The following is a 15,000-nucleotide window of genomic DNA, read 5'->3' on the forward strand; positions in this document are numbered from 1 at the left end:
GAGAGAAATTGCGACAGCTAAAGAAAGATGTGAAAATATCTTTTAAATGTTTAGAAGAAATAATACCAAAATGACACGTTAAATACGACTGCCTGTTGCCTACCATTGGTATTGTTAATAATACTCTTGTTAACAGTGATTAGGTGGGCATAATATTTGTTGTATGAAAAACTTCTCAGGTACAAAGACGAAGAGTTGATAGCGTAGTGCCTAGACTGTACACTTAAAACATGTTTGCCGGGAGGGAAGAATATATGGTACCTTAGGGAGGCGGAGGCGTAGTGGATAAGGTGGTGGGCGTGGGATCAGGCAGAGGTCCACGCGTAGATTTGAATCCCACCACATACCGCTTTGAAGCTATTCCATTTCTCGAGTGGTTTAAAGTTACCTACATATCACCAAGATACCCAGGTTTTAGGTGGCTACACGAAAAATGCGCTTGGGTGGTGATATGGGCTCTAATATGGGTACCACTATAAATAAAATTGCCTGCGCCACTAATGGGCGGAAGCTTAACAGCGCTTCCCACATACACTCTTCAAGTATGCCTACAGGTGCTGTAGGCCATAAAAAACAAAAGATAGTCAAGAGGTGAGATGTATTTGAAAAGAATATCTAAGAATAATATAAGTCGCAGTGGTTGGTAATAATATTATCGGCAGTAAATAATCGTCATACTTATATATAAATAGTATAGAAAAGTAGGAAAGTTTTGTAGAATGAGATAGTAAAAACAGAATGGGAGAAGCGAAGCCATTTGGGAAGAAAAACAGAATGGGAGAAGCGAGGTCATTTGGAAGAGCAGATCAACAGAAGTTAAAGAGATTACAGAAAATGATGGGCATTATAGAAAAGCAGAAACAGGGACTATAACATTTCACTCGCATTTGTGACTATACTTGTTAATGCGCTTTGTAGTAGTAGCAGTAGTTGTAGTAGCAGTAGTAGTAATAGTAATAGTTGTAAAAAATTGTTGTAGTAAAACATAAACACCAAATGAATAATAACAATAATAACCAGTAAAAATTGAAAGTAGAAAACGCAAAGCACAACAACGTAGGAGAAGAAAGAAAACCATAATAGAAACTTCACAACAATACTCCTTCATATCCTCCTTTCTCCTCCTCCCTTTCCTTCTGCTGCTCCTCCATCCCCACCCTCCTCTCTCCACACCCCTTCCTCCTCCTCCTCCCCTACGTCCTGGCAGCACACAACACAACACAGCGCAGCATTCCCAGGCAAATGGTGTCACACAATAAGTTAAGTCACCCCTTTTTCATAATATTTTTCTGAATAGCTCTCCGGCACGTTTCCTCGTCCATGCAGGGAATAGTCGGCGTGTCCCGCGGCGCTCCACCTCTCTGTCAGGGAATGGGAGGCAAGGAAGGATATATTTCTGTCCCGCTAGCCAACCTCGAGTGCTCAGTCAGTCAGTCAGTCAGTCAGCCAGCAAGGAAAGGTATTATGATTGTGGATGGACGTCGGGTACAAAATGATAATAAAGACGGCTGACATTTTTCTTTCTACTTTTCTTGCTTGTTTGGGTTGAAAATAGTGATAATAGTAAGGATAATAGACATTTTTCTTATCTTTGGCTTTTTTTTTTCTTTCTTTCTTGTCCTCATGTTCAGAATAACGATAATAATGATAAGGTCAGTCTACATTTTTCTTTATTTTTCGGTTTTTTATTTTATACAAGTTTTTATGGTTTACGTAGCGTAGGTCCTTTCGGTTTAGCTCTGGTTCACTGGTGTGGTTGGGTTCGGTTCGGTTCGGTCCTGCGCTTGTTATATCTAGAAAAAAAAAGTATTGTCCCTTGTTACGCCGCAGATTCGGTCTAATGGTGAAGCTGTGGTACGGGAAAACACGGCGAGGAATGAAGGAATGAAGGAAGAAATGAAGGAAAGTGGAAGCTCTGGTCAGAAAGTTGTCAAGATGAATGTGTGGATACTTCATGTTTTGTGACCCAAATGAATGAAAAGGAAAAAGGAAAAGTTCACTAATCGATATGCTGGTTTTAGTAAGGACTTTTTTCGTTATAAATAGAGAGCCATTACGAGCGTTTCATCTCCTGTTTGTAGTGTTGCTTATTTACAGAGGTTAGATTAGATAAGGTTAGGTTAGTAAAGAAGGTTTGTAAGTTCTTGTTTTTTTATGTTAGTGGGAAATCAGGATAAGGGCAACAAAAAACAACAAAAAGGCCCACTTAATTGCCAGTCCCCATGCAGATCAAAGGGTGAGCCAAAATAAAGGGAAAAAAATGCCTTATGGTGACTAGTTACAATTTTCCAGTCATCTTTCAGTGTTACTTGGTGATTTGGCAATGTATCTCACGTCTCTATTACTGATGAAGAGGAAATTACCCACAAGTCTTGGTATAGAGTATAATGCGTACACCGACACACACACACACACACACACACACACACACACACACACACACACACACACACACACACACACACACACACACACACACACACACACACACACACACACACACACACACACACACACCAATAACCAACACTCTACTTAAAACGTTCCAATTACTTATCCCCAATTTTGTTTCCTCGCATTTTCTCTCTCGTGGTGCGACAGTGAACAAGTATTTTCCCTCCTGCTTTTACTTTTTATCTCCTTTCCTCTGTTCGTGTGCATGATAAAAACAATGAAAAAATGATACTAATGCCACCTACTGAAGTCATTAGCGTATTTTTTCCTGTTATGAGGAAAGATGAAAAGAAAGAATGAAGTGAGGAAAGGAAAATGAGATGGAAGAGGAACATTTCGAGTACTTCTCTCGCTAAATGAAGGAAATAAGGAAAAGAGGAAAAGAAAAAAGGGAAGATAGAAGGACATTTATTGCGTGTACTTCTTCCTCCTCTCCCAAAACAATTAGAAAAAAAAATGAAAGAAGAACAATACGTGAAAGCGAAGGAGAAACGAAAAAATGAAAGCGAAGGAGAAACGAAATTAAAAGAAAGAATGAATGAAAATAGAGACCACGAGTACTTTTCCTCAATAAACGAAGGAAGGAAAGAAAAATGAAAACGGAACGAAGGAAAGAAAAATGAGAGAGAGAGAGAGAGAGAGAGAGAGAGAGAGAGAGAGAGAGAGAGAGACATTACGAGTACTTCTACACGTCTGACCATCTATTTTCCCCCCAACCACCTGGCCCACTATCCTTTATCCCCCCCCCTCTCTCTCTCCTTCTCTTCTATACAAGTCTTTATCTTTTTGTGAGTATTTCAAAACTTTCCTGACATCCTGCGGGGCTCTGCGGGAGATTATTTCTATTGAGCAGCGGGAAAGACTCAGCCTGGATCCTTTTGGGCGGCACGCTGATGATAAGACGAGGATCTGTGTGCTCTCCTCCTCCTCCTCCTCCTCCTCCTCCTCCTCCTCCTCCTCCTCCTCCTCCTCCTCCTCCTCCTCCTCCTCCTCCTCCTACTTCTTCAGTTCCTGCTTCTAACTTCGTCTTCCGTGTCTCCGTTTTCTCTGTCTTCTTCTTCTTCTTCTTCTTCTTCTTCTTCTTCTTCTTCTTCTTCTTCTTCTTCTTCTTCTTCTATCCCATCACCAAAGACACCTTCCGCCTCTCACTCGTCACGGCTCTTCAATAAGCAGCACGATTATCAAGTAACATTTAACTCCGCTTTATTTCCCAGGACACAAAAACAGCTGATATTGACCAGAAGTTACGAGGAGTTGTTTAGAGCCACTGCAGAGAACCTGGCATGTATTGGAGGGCTAGAACACACACAGAGACACACACAGACACACACACACACAGTACTTCCTTCCATATTCACGAGATAGATTTACTTGCTCGGTTTCAGTATTTTCTGCCCACGTCCCCGCTCACGCTCAGGCCTAGGCAGACTTACAATGGAATATGCAAAATTAAGACGTATCGGTTCGAGGTAAGGTAAAGGTGTGGAGTGACCTGTTGTTATTAATTCATACGTGTCTTTGTTGTGTTGTGTACCTTCGTGTTATTTTGGGAGGTGTATTGAGCGTCCTTCTCCCCCGCAATGGTTACAAGTACTGGGTGTTCTGGCTCTTACTTATTTGTTATTTTGTTTTATTTCTCTATTCATTTTGTGGTGCATCGATGTCTGTGTATTCTTTGGTTTTGCTTCATTTTTTGTACAGCTGTTTGAATTTCTGGGTGTCAGGTTTGAAAGGCAGTACACAATGAGAAATAGATAGGTAGAATGGTAGATAGATAGACAGATAAATAGTTAGATGAATAGATAGATAGATAAAATAGATGGATAGGTAAATAGATAGTGGACGGATATATAACTTGAGAAATAAGCAGGTAGATAATTTATATAAAAGATGGACAGATTTTACTTGCATCATAACTTCCTTCCTCTCTTTCTCTTGCCTCACTCTATATTTCAGAGGCAATGTTCACTATACGGATACATGAAGTTAAAATTACATAAACTCTTGCATAATGTAGTTTATCCCATACATCTTTAACCACACCTAACCTTCTTCATAATGCACCAGGACATGTAGATAATACGTACTGCATAATATTAAACCTATATTACAATCGTACAAAACACCCTACCACTAGAATAGAGACGATAGTTTTTGGATCACAAGCTTTACAATATCCAGATACATTAATAAAAATGCTCAAGAATAATACAGATGGGTGCGTTCAGATGTAAGCTTGGAGGTGGTGTGCAGGTGAGGTGAGGTGAGGTTAGGATTGTTTCATTAGGTTAGTTTAGTTTAGGCTAGTAAGAGGAGTGATGAGTAAGATGAACTGTACTGGATTCATGAACACTTGCACAGATGGGTTTTGTTAAGCTCTGTTGCAGTAAGTGCGTGAGGTGACGTAATGTTGGGTTAGTGGAAAGCGGAAAGAGTGGTGAGTAAGATCAATGACGTTACATTTTTGAGTAAGTAAAGTTTTGTTACAGTGAGTGACTTGAGGTTAGATTTTTTTGTGTGTGTGTTTATGGCCTCTAGCGCCTGTGGGTATACTTGAGAGTATGTACAGGAAGCACTGTTCAGCTTCCAGCCATTAGTGGCGCAGGCAATTTGATTCATAGTGGTGCCCATATTAGGGACCATATCACCACCCAAGCACATCTTTGGTGTAACCACCTAGAACCTGGGTATCATGGTGACATGTAGGTAATTCTAAACCACTCGACAAATGGCATAGCTACAAGGCGGTACGTGGTGGGATTCGAACCTACGCTTGGATGTCTGCCAGATCCCACGCTCACCACCTTAGGGTAAGTTAGGGTAGATTAGGGGAGATAAAGTGGGGTTTCTTTTGTAAATATTTATAAATATGTGACTCACGCTTTGTTGAAATGAGTGAGGTGACGTGCGGTAAGGTTAAGTTAGGCAAGATGAGGTGAATATGATGCATTATGAATAGGTGAGTTCATGTAAGTTTTGTTGCTGTGAATAAGTGACATGACGTGAGGTGAGGCTAGGTTTGCAGGAAGTGTGGTGAGTGTGGCGCGCGTTATGACCTGCAGCGGCAGCAGCAGCAGCACGCCAATTGTCTCCGTGCACGGCGCCGCCAGGTCCCCGCGGCTCCCCAGGGTTCCTTCTTGGTATTCCTGGCCGTGTTGTGGCGTGTGGAAGAAAGAACTCAGTGGCACTTATTATTAACGCCACGTCTTCTGCTTCCCTCCCTCCTTGCTTGCTTGCTTGCTTGCTTGCTGTGTGTGTGTGTGTGTGTGTGTGTGTGTGTGTGTGTGTGTGGTATCTGATAGTGTGAGTGATGATAGTAATAGTAGTCGTGGTGGTGGTAATGATAGTAGTAATGATAATGATGGTGATGATGATGATGACAATGATAATAATAATAATAATAATAATAATGATAACAATAACAATAATAATAATAATAATAGTAATACTAATAATAATGATCATGATAATAGCAATAGTAATAGCAATAGTAATGATAAAGATCATAATATTTTTCTTATACCTTTCATCATATTCTATTTCTCGTTTGCATTCCTTTTTCATAGTATTTTTTTTTCATATTTTTTACCTAATCATCATCGTCTTCTTCTTGTCCTTCTCTTCTTCTTGTTCCTTCTTCTTTTTTTTTCTTCTTTTTTTTCTTCTTGTTCTTCTTGTTCTTCTTCTTGTTCTTCTTCTTCTTGTTCTTCTTGTTCTTCTTCTTGTTCTTGTTCTTCTTGTTCTTGTTCTTGTTCTTGTTCTTCTTCTTCTTACGTTGATCACCACCATCATTATTATTACCACCATGATCGTCATCAATCCTACTCCTCATGAAACCAATCAGCTTTTGTCAATTGCAATCTTTACTACTGGTGAGGCGATGAGTAGGAAACAGAGGGGAGAGACAGAGAGACCAGGAGACATGGAAAGGAGAAAGGGAGGAGGAGGAAGAGGAAGAGGAAGAGGAAGAAAAAGAAGAAGAGGAGGGAAGAGAGAATCATGTGCTTGATAGGAAAATTGTTTCGTGACTCAAGCCAAATATAGAAATGCAATCACGATTTATTCTCCAGAAGCAATTACTTTTCACCACAAGTTGGGCAATGAGGACAGGAATGTAACTGTGATTGCCTTTTCATTCCCCCTTCCAGTAATTGCAGGTGGGATACAGGTGCCCTAACGTGTGTGTGTGTGTGTGTGTGTGTGTGTGTGTGTGTGTGTGTGTGTGTGTGTGTGTGTGTGTGTGTGTGTGTTTAACCCCTTTAGTACCATGACGGGTTTTCATATTCATTCTTTTTACTTTTTATACAGCTTTATACAGCTTCAGAAATTTATGTTGGGATTGAAATAGTAAAGATTGTGGCCATTAATTTTTTTTTTATCTTCATAGACTCTTCCTAATGTCAATAAAATCGTCTAATTAGACCAACAATTCATGATAAAAATGCGTTCCAGTAATGAAGGGGTTGAAGTGAGAGATGCGCGTGTTATCAATACAGCGCAGAAATTATGTGATTTAGTTGTTCAAGTGTGGAATTATTATAGGTGGCAGGTAGATATGTGATAGGTGTAGGATGAAGGTGTGGCGAGGGCAAGGTAGAAGCAATTCATAGTGTATTAACGATAGAAACTGTTATATTAGGAGTGCGTTAGAAATAGAAACTGATTGAGTAGAAGGGAATTAGAATGGAAAGTTGATAAGGAATGCTTGAGTAAAAGGAAATAGTAGTGTTTTAGATTAGGAGTATGTTAGAATAAGAAACTGAATAAGTGCGTTAGAAAGGAAAATTTTGACTTGATAGACATAAATAATTACAAGCAGGTCATCAGGTGCCACACTGTCCTCGTCTTCATCATTAGAGCCACCAGGTAACGCGCGTGATGGTGACTCAAGGCACACCTGTAATTTACCGTCTGTATTTATAACCCTTCCTTCCTGTTACCTGCCCTTAATGACTTCCCAGGTATCTTCCTCATCACCTTTACTCTCCACTACGTCACCTGCGTTACTTCTTTGGATTATTCTTTCTCGTAGTATTTGTAACTTTAAATTTCTGTCCCCGAAGTAGAAAATAGCTGCTTTTTATTTCTTTCATCATATTTCCTGTGGTTTGTTCTTCATGTTACAATTTCTGATACCTGAAGGAACAAAATTGCAGCTGATTCTTCTGCCTCGTAGTATTTGTAACTTGAAAATTCTGTCCTGGAAATAACCAAATTGCTGCTATTTTGTCTTTTTACATTATAATATTAGTGACCTGAAGCTTCTATCCTCGTAGTGTTGGTGACTTGAAACTTGCGACCTTCTTCCCACGGTCCTATTATGCTTCAAGGTACGCTCTAATGAGAAAGATGCGCGGCGGTGGCCTTGGAGTAATTAATGGCTGTGGACGGGCGCCGCGCAGGTGAGGTGTCGTTAATTAAAGGAAAAATGTGAGGCCTCGCCAGGGAGTGACATCCGTGACATCAGGGGCAATTATGGCCTCACGTACAAACATAAGTGCTCGTTAACTCATTGAGGGACGGACGTCTGTGGCGTGTGTGTGTGTGTGTGTGTGTGTGTGTGTGTGTGTGTGTGTGTGTGTGTGTGTGTGTGTGTGTGTGTGACTCTTTATTCGTTATTCTTTTTTGTCTAGTTCTTTTTTATGTCTACCAATTTTTATTCTACTTATTTCTTTTTCATTTATTTATATCTGTGTGTGTTCTTACCCTCGCTGGAATAAGTTTGGGATGAGGGGGGGAAGGGGTGAGAGTCCGGTGCATTACTGAAATAGGCCGCTTGTTTATCTATTTTTTTCTTCCTCCCTGTCAGTATCTTTCTCTCAATCAACCTGGCGGACTTTCCTGGGCCTAGATAAACCTGGAAATTCAACAGGGACGCAGGAAGCATTGTCCCGAGAGAACCAAAGGAACAGTAAGGCTAGGACACTTTTGGCTCGGCTCTGCTCGGTTCTGCTCGGCTTGGCTCGATTCGGTTCAGTTTGGGAAAATAAAAACAGTAGGAGGGAGAAAAAAAAAAGCACAATGACCTGGACGTCGCTTGAATGTTTTATTGTTTTATTGTTTCCCGGACCGATGACAATTACAGTGGAGGGGTCAAAAAAAAAAAAGGGAGGGGAAAATGGAATGGTGAAACATGTAAGAGGAAATTGTGGCGTCTTGTATAGATTTCCAGAATTTATTGATTTAGGTCTCTTTATTATTTCAGCTCCTCCGCCTCCTCCTCCTCCTCCTCCTCCTCCTCCTCCTCCTCCTCCTCCTCCTCCTCCTCCTCCTCCTCCTCCTCCTCCTCCTCCTCCTCCTCCTCCTCCTCCTCCTCCTCCTCCTCCTCCTCCTCCTCCTCCTCCTCCTCCTCCTCGTCCTCCTCGTCCTCCTCCTCCTCCTCTTCCTCCTCCTCCTCCTCTTCACAAAAAGGCAGAAGACGCGGCAGTGAAGGACGAGTCGAGTCAGAGGTTTATAATGAATCTTGGGAATGAAAGAGATACTTTTATGTTAACCCGGGGGAAATTATGTCTCATCTCTCTCTCTCTCTCTCTCTCTCTCTCTCTCTCTCTCTCTCTCTCTCTCTCTCTCTCTCTCTCTCTCTCTCTCTCTCTCTCTCTCTCTCTCTCTCTCTCTCTCTCTCTCTCTCTCTCTCTCTCTCTCTCTATCTGTCCGTCTGTCTATTTGCGCCCTGAGTTACTCCAAAAAGAAAACGAGGCAAAGTCAAAAGGATTAAAAGAAAGATATGAAAAAGAACATCTATTCTATCTGAAAGCAAGCCAATTTCTTTCTTCATTTTCCGTTTTCTTTTTGAGGGTAAAGCTTGCAAGGAAAGAGAGAGAGAGAGAGAGAGAGAGAGAGAGAGAGAGAGTGAAGTGAGAGAGACATGTTTGGTCTTGGTAATAATTGTTCGTGTCGTCTTCGTGTGTTTGTTTGTTTGTTTTGTTTGTCTGAGCATTTTACGGCAGACGGTGATATTTTTTGTTTGTTTATGGCTCTCGTTTTTTTTTATTTATTTATTTTCTTATTTGTCCGCTGTATTTATTTTTCCTTTTTTTTTTCTCTTTTCTCTGTTTGCGTTGCTTCTCCCCTTTCGCTCACTATTTTTTTCATCGTTTTTTTGTTTTGTTTTTTGCATTGCTTTCCTTCTTTTCTCAAATATTTCTTTTACATTGCTTTCTTGTCTTTTTCTTCTTCATATACGTTCTTTCGTTTTATTTTGCCTTCCGTCTCGCATTATTCACCTTGATTAGTCTTTTGTGTACTTCATTTTCAACTGCAAAATATTAGAGGCGCTTCCTCTAGAGATTTTACTAACTAGAAGGTGATATAACTGTGTGTGTGTGTGTGTGTGTGTGTGTGTGTGTGTGTGTAGTAATAGTGGTAGTAGAAGTAGTAGTAGTTGTTGTATTATTATTATTATTATTATTATTATTATTAGTAGTAGTAGTAGTAGTAGTAGTAGTAGTAGTGGTGGTAGAAGTATGTAGTACTGGTACCAAAACGTAATTACTTTATTGCATAGTTTAATATATAATAACTGGACGGTGGAGGAGGATGAGGAAGAAGAAGAAGAACATGAACAGAAATTCATTAGCATCTGCATTCCATATTCCTTACCCAGGTGTTTATTAATTAGCACCTGGTGACGGAGAAATGTGTGTTTGGGGGGTGGGGATGTCGGGGGAACAGAGTAACGTATTAACACTCTAGCAAAAGAAATGACAAACAACTCATTATATTAAGATAGGATTAACTACAATGTAAGGCAATTAGCGCAAGGTACATGTAGGTAACCCTCAGTAAGCGTAGATAGGTTTAGCCGTGTTAACAATTCCTTTAAGTACATCGATAAGAGTCAATGATGCGGTTTCTAAGTCAAGGCTGTGAGAAGGAGAAGAAAAATGTAACTTCACAGTATTGCTTTTCTTTTTTGTTGTCTGGGCAGGAAGTAAACGAATGAGAGGAAGTGCGAGGGACTGTGGAACTGAATGAGGGAGAGAGGGAAGGAGGGAGTGAGGGGTTGAAAGAGTGAGGTTGTGAGTGAGTATGAGTGTAAATGTGTGGTGGTTATTGACGGAAGGTGTGTACAGTCAAGACGTGCCACAGGATAGTGCTGTGCTTTCATCCTCCTCCTCTTCCTTCTCTTTTTGTATACCTTTTATTTTGTATTCCTCTTGTCTTTCTTTTCCTTCTCCTTACGCAGACGTCTTGGTGAAACAAACACCAACGAAAATAACAATCACATCGACCTCGCCAGGATTCGAACCTGGAATCTTCTGATCCGTAGTCAGACGCGTTATCCGTTGCGCCACGAGGCCTGTGTGAAGGGCTGGAGGAGGGAAAGAACACAGAGGTGGATGAGGAGGAAACAGAAGGCTTTATATTTTTCTATACTGAATCGCGTCTACCATTTTTTCTGTCCAGTCTGCCAGTGTATTGAGATTATACTGTAATTCCTGCCACTGTGACGTTGACGATGCTCTACTTGCGCCTAATCATACACACACACACACACACACACACACACACACACACACACACACACACACACACACACACCAGTGGGTAGAAATGATAAAGGAAAAGAAGGCGTTGTGTTGATGTGCTTGTAAATCTGCGTCTGAGGCCAATTACGCAGGTGCTTGTCTGCAATCATGGACCTGTGTGGCTGTTTGCAGGCGTTGGGAGGGGGTGTGGCTTGCTCTGGCCTGGGAACGTTACTAATGCAGGAAGGATGGCGTGGTGGTGGTGGTGGTGGTGTTAGTTTAATTTTTTCTTTTCTTTTCATTTTAAGATACTCACAAAATACTAATGGTAAGAGAACATGAAAGGAAGAAAAGGAAGGAAATGATGAAATGATGAAACTTGCCTCTAGTCACCACGAAGTAATAATGAAGTAAGTAATCGAGTAAGCCTTGTGTCTTATGACGTAACAGATAGTTAAGGACATTTCTTTTTAGAGATTCGGTGTACGTCAGAGAGAGAGAGAGAGAGAGAGAGAGAGAGAGAGAGAGAGAGAGAGAGAGAGAGAGTTTCCCATTGATGGATGATTATCATTAGCGTGTGGAAGACAGCCTCTGGGAGTCACCAAATTCAGGGCAAATCCTCCTCCACGGCCCGGGAAGAAACTTCTCTGTATCCATCTTGTAGGAATGGCGTACGCTCCTAAAGCTTTCGCAGTAGTAGTAGTAGTAGTAGTAGTAGTAGTAGTAGTGGTAGTAGTAGTAGTAGTACTAGGAGTAGTAGAAGCAGCATTGTAGTAGTAGTAGTAGCAGCAGTAGCAGCATTGTAGTAGTAGTAGTAGTAGTAGCAGCAGTTGTAGTAGTAGTAGTAGTAGTAGTAGTAGTAGTAGTAGTAGCAGTTGTAATATTGTAGTAGTAGTAGCGGTAGTAGTAGTAGCAGTAGTAGTAGTAGTAGTAGTAGTAGCAGCAGTAGCAGCAGTAGTAGTAGTAATGGTAATGGCAGAATTAGTTATGATGATTAGAAAAAAAAAAAAACGAGTATAAGAAAACAGTGATTTTTAAGAAAGGAAAAGAAAGCAACAAAATACGAATAGGGTTAGAAAAATGAGAGAAAAAAATAGGCGACAATAATAGAAGCAGCGAAAAAGAAAATAAAAAAATAGAAAAAGGGACGATGGGAAAGGCTGTGTCGGCGGCTGTGGCTGTGTCTTCTATGTCTGCTATGTTGGGCTGTGGCTGAGACGACTTTAGCTGTGGTAGTGGTAAACTCACATCTTATCGGAATGGCTCGGTGGAAAAGCCCTGCGCTAAACTGTTAGGACCCCGCAAAACACCATTGTCGTTTATGTGGCGCCCGCAACACTATTTTGGCAGCCCCCTTTAATGGCGTCTTAGGAACCGCAAGGACGAGGTTTATTGCGTCAGGAGGGGTGGTGGTGGGGAGGGAGCGTGAGAAGAGGGTGGATGGGCAGAGCATAAGGTGTGGTGGGGGGAGGTGCGTTGGGGAAGGGATTGTGGGGTGTGGTGAGAAGGGAGCATGAGGTGGTGGTGGTGGTGGTGGTGGCTGACTGTTACTTTAACATGAAAGAAAAGAGTTGGGATGAAAGAAGGAAAAATAAAGAAAGTGCTTTGTGGTATATAGTTTTGGAGGCGTTGCTGTACTGACAGCAGCCCCTTTTCTGTTCCCTCCTACTTGCTCTATCCTCATTTTCAATCCAAAGCTGGATGTTGCGCATACGTGCGTAACGACACCACTTGCTCTCGTGCCCACAATCTTGAATCTTCAGAATTTTCTACCATCTGGCTAAGACTTCAATGTCACTCTCTAACTAAATTCATCTGTGCTGTATACCTCTCACCTAATTCCTCTGACTATGTAAAATTCTTTGACTATTTGACTTCCAAGGTGGAGCACATCTTATCTCACTTTCCTTTTGCTGAGATCTCCATTTTAGGGATTTCAATGTTCACCACCAGCTTTGGCTTTCATCTTCTTTCACTGACCAACCTGGTGAACAAACCTTCAACTTTGCTATCCTTCATGACCTAGAGCAGCTAGTGCAGTTCCCTACCCGTATTCCTGACCGCCTTGGAGACACGCCCAACATTCTTGATCTTTTCCTAACCTCCAACCCTTCTGCTTACTCTGTTAAACTTTCCTCTCCGTTGGGCTCCTCCGACCACAATCTAATTTCCGTTACCTGTTCTATCACTCCAGTGCAGCCTCAGGACCCGCCTAAGCGGAGGTGCTTCTGGCATTTTAACTCTGCTAAGTGGGAGGAACTAAGGCAGTACTATTCTGATTTCCTTGGGATGATTATTGTTTTCATGTCAGAGATCCTTCTCTTTGTGCCGAGCGCATAACAGAGGTGATTATCTCTGGCATGGAGCTATACATTCCTCATACTTTCTCTAACCCTAAAGCTAAAAAGCCTTGGTTTAACTCTGCTTGTTCTCGTGCTGTCAATGATAGAGAGGCGGCTCACAAACGGTTCCGTAGCCATCCAACTGCTGAAACTCATGCCCTATATATTTCTGCCCGTAATCATGCCAAATCTATTCTCCAACTTACTAAAAACTCTTTCATCAATAGAAAATGTCAAAGTCTTTCCAATTCTAACTCCTCTCGAGATTTCTGGCATCTAGCCAATAATATCTCTAACAACTTTACTTCTTCGTCTTTCCCTCCTTTACTTCATCCAGATGGCTCTACAGCTGTCTCTTCTTTTCTAAAGCTGAACTCTTCGCTCAAACCTTTGCTACCAACTCAACTTTGGATGATTCTGGGCATATTCCTCCTACTCCTCCACCCTCTGACTACTTCATCCCTAAAATTAAAATTCTTTATAAAGACGTTTTCCTGGCCCTCTCTGGCCTTGATTCTCGGAAGGCTTACGGTCCGGATGGAGTCCCTCCTGTTGTTCTCAAAACTGTGCTTCCGAACTCGCTCACTGCCTGGTCAAACTCTTTCATCTGTGTCTCTACTTCTATTTATCCTTCTTGCTGGAAGTTTGCTCACATTCAACCTGTCCCTAAAAAGGTGACCACTCCAATCCTTCTAACTACCGCCCTATAGCTTTGATTTCCTGCCTTTCTAAAGCCTTTGAGTCTATCCTTAATAGGAAGATAATGAGGCATCTATCAGCTCACAACCTTCTCTTTGTTTGCTTTGTTTGTGTGTGTGTACGTACGCTCAGATTGTTCTAGGATTGGGGTTCTTTGAGGTTACTTAAGTAGGTTCAGGTTGCTTAGTGTTACTGTTTGGACTTTACGAAGATTATTTCTCTTTTACTTTGAATTCTTATTAGATGGAGTTTTCAGTGTTAGTAACGGTACATATTGATTCCTCCCCCACTTTCCCCCTCCGAAATACGAACACACACACACACACACACACACACACACACACACACACACACACACACACACACACACACACACACACACACACACACACACACACACACACACACACACACAGAATAAAAACAAGCAGGAGAATCAAAGCTTAGAGTATCGCTAATGAAGGCAGTCAGAGAGCGGACGCTTAGACGGACAGACGGAGAGACAGGCGGAGGCACACGCTGCTCCCAAACACGAGTGGTGGCGGTGGAGCTAAGAATAACACGCAAGTAAGTCAAGAAAAACGAGCCTTTGGTGTTGAGCGAGAAAAAGAAAATGCAGCAGGAGAAAGTCGGGAGGCAATTTCGGGTCTTGGCGGTGACCCGAAGCCCATGTTTTTAAAGTCTAAATCGCAGGAAGCAGGAAAAATAGCGCACACCGGTTTATTCCTGAGTTTACTTGTGGATTAGAGTCTCTTTAGGAGTAAATGGTGCCCGCCTCCCGAACCTGCTGACGACGAGGACAAATGTGCGAAAAGTGGAGCGAGAACAAGACGTGGCTATGAGGACGAGGACAATGAGGACGAGAAAGTGAGTGGAGTGAGTAAGAAGACGACGAGAATGAGGAAAAGACGAGTGAGAAAGGAAAGTGGAAAGACGAGAACGAAAAGAATTGGAATGAAGTCGAAGAGATCAAGGACTATAATGAAAAAGACGAGAACGAAGGCAAAGAGAATAAGTAAGATGAAATATAAGACCAT

The 15,000-nt window shown here is 41.7% G+C and overlaps 1 non-coding gene across 1 annotated transcript; it reads right to left on the bottom strand.

Moving 5' to 3' along the window:
• Positions 1 to 10,681: 10,681 nt before the first annotated feature.
• Positions 10,682 to 10,754, bottom strand: Trnar-acg. Its single transcript has one exon. It is a non-coding gene; the product is annotated as a tRNA-Arg (tRNA).
• Positions 10,755 to 15,000: the final 4,246 nt, after the last annotated feature.

This window comes from Portunus trituberculatus, chromosome 18 (genome assembly GCF_017591435.1).
Source record: "Portunus trituberculatus isolate SZX2019 chromosome 18, ASM1759143v1, whole genome shotgun sequence".
In the NCBI taxonomy this organism is placed as follows: domain Eukaryota; kingdom Metazoa; phylum Arthropoda; class Malacostraca; order Decapoda; family Portunidae; genus Portunus; species Portunus trituberculatus.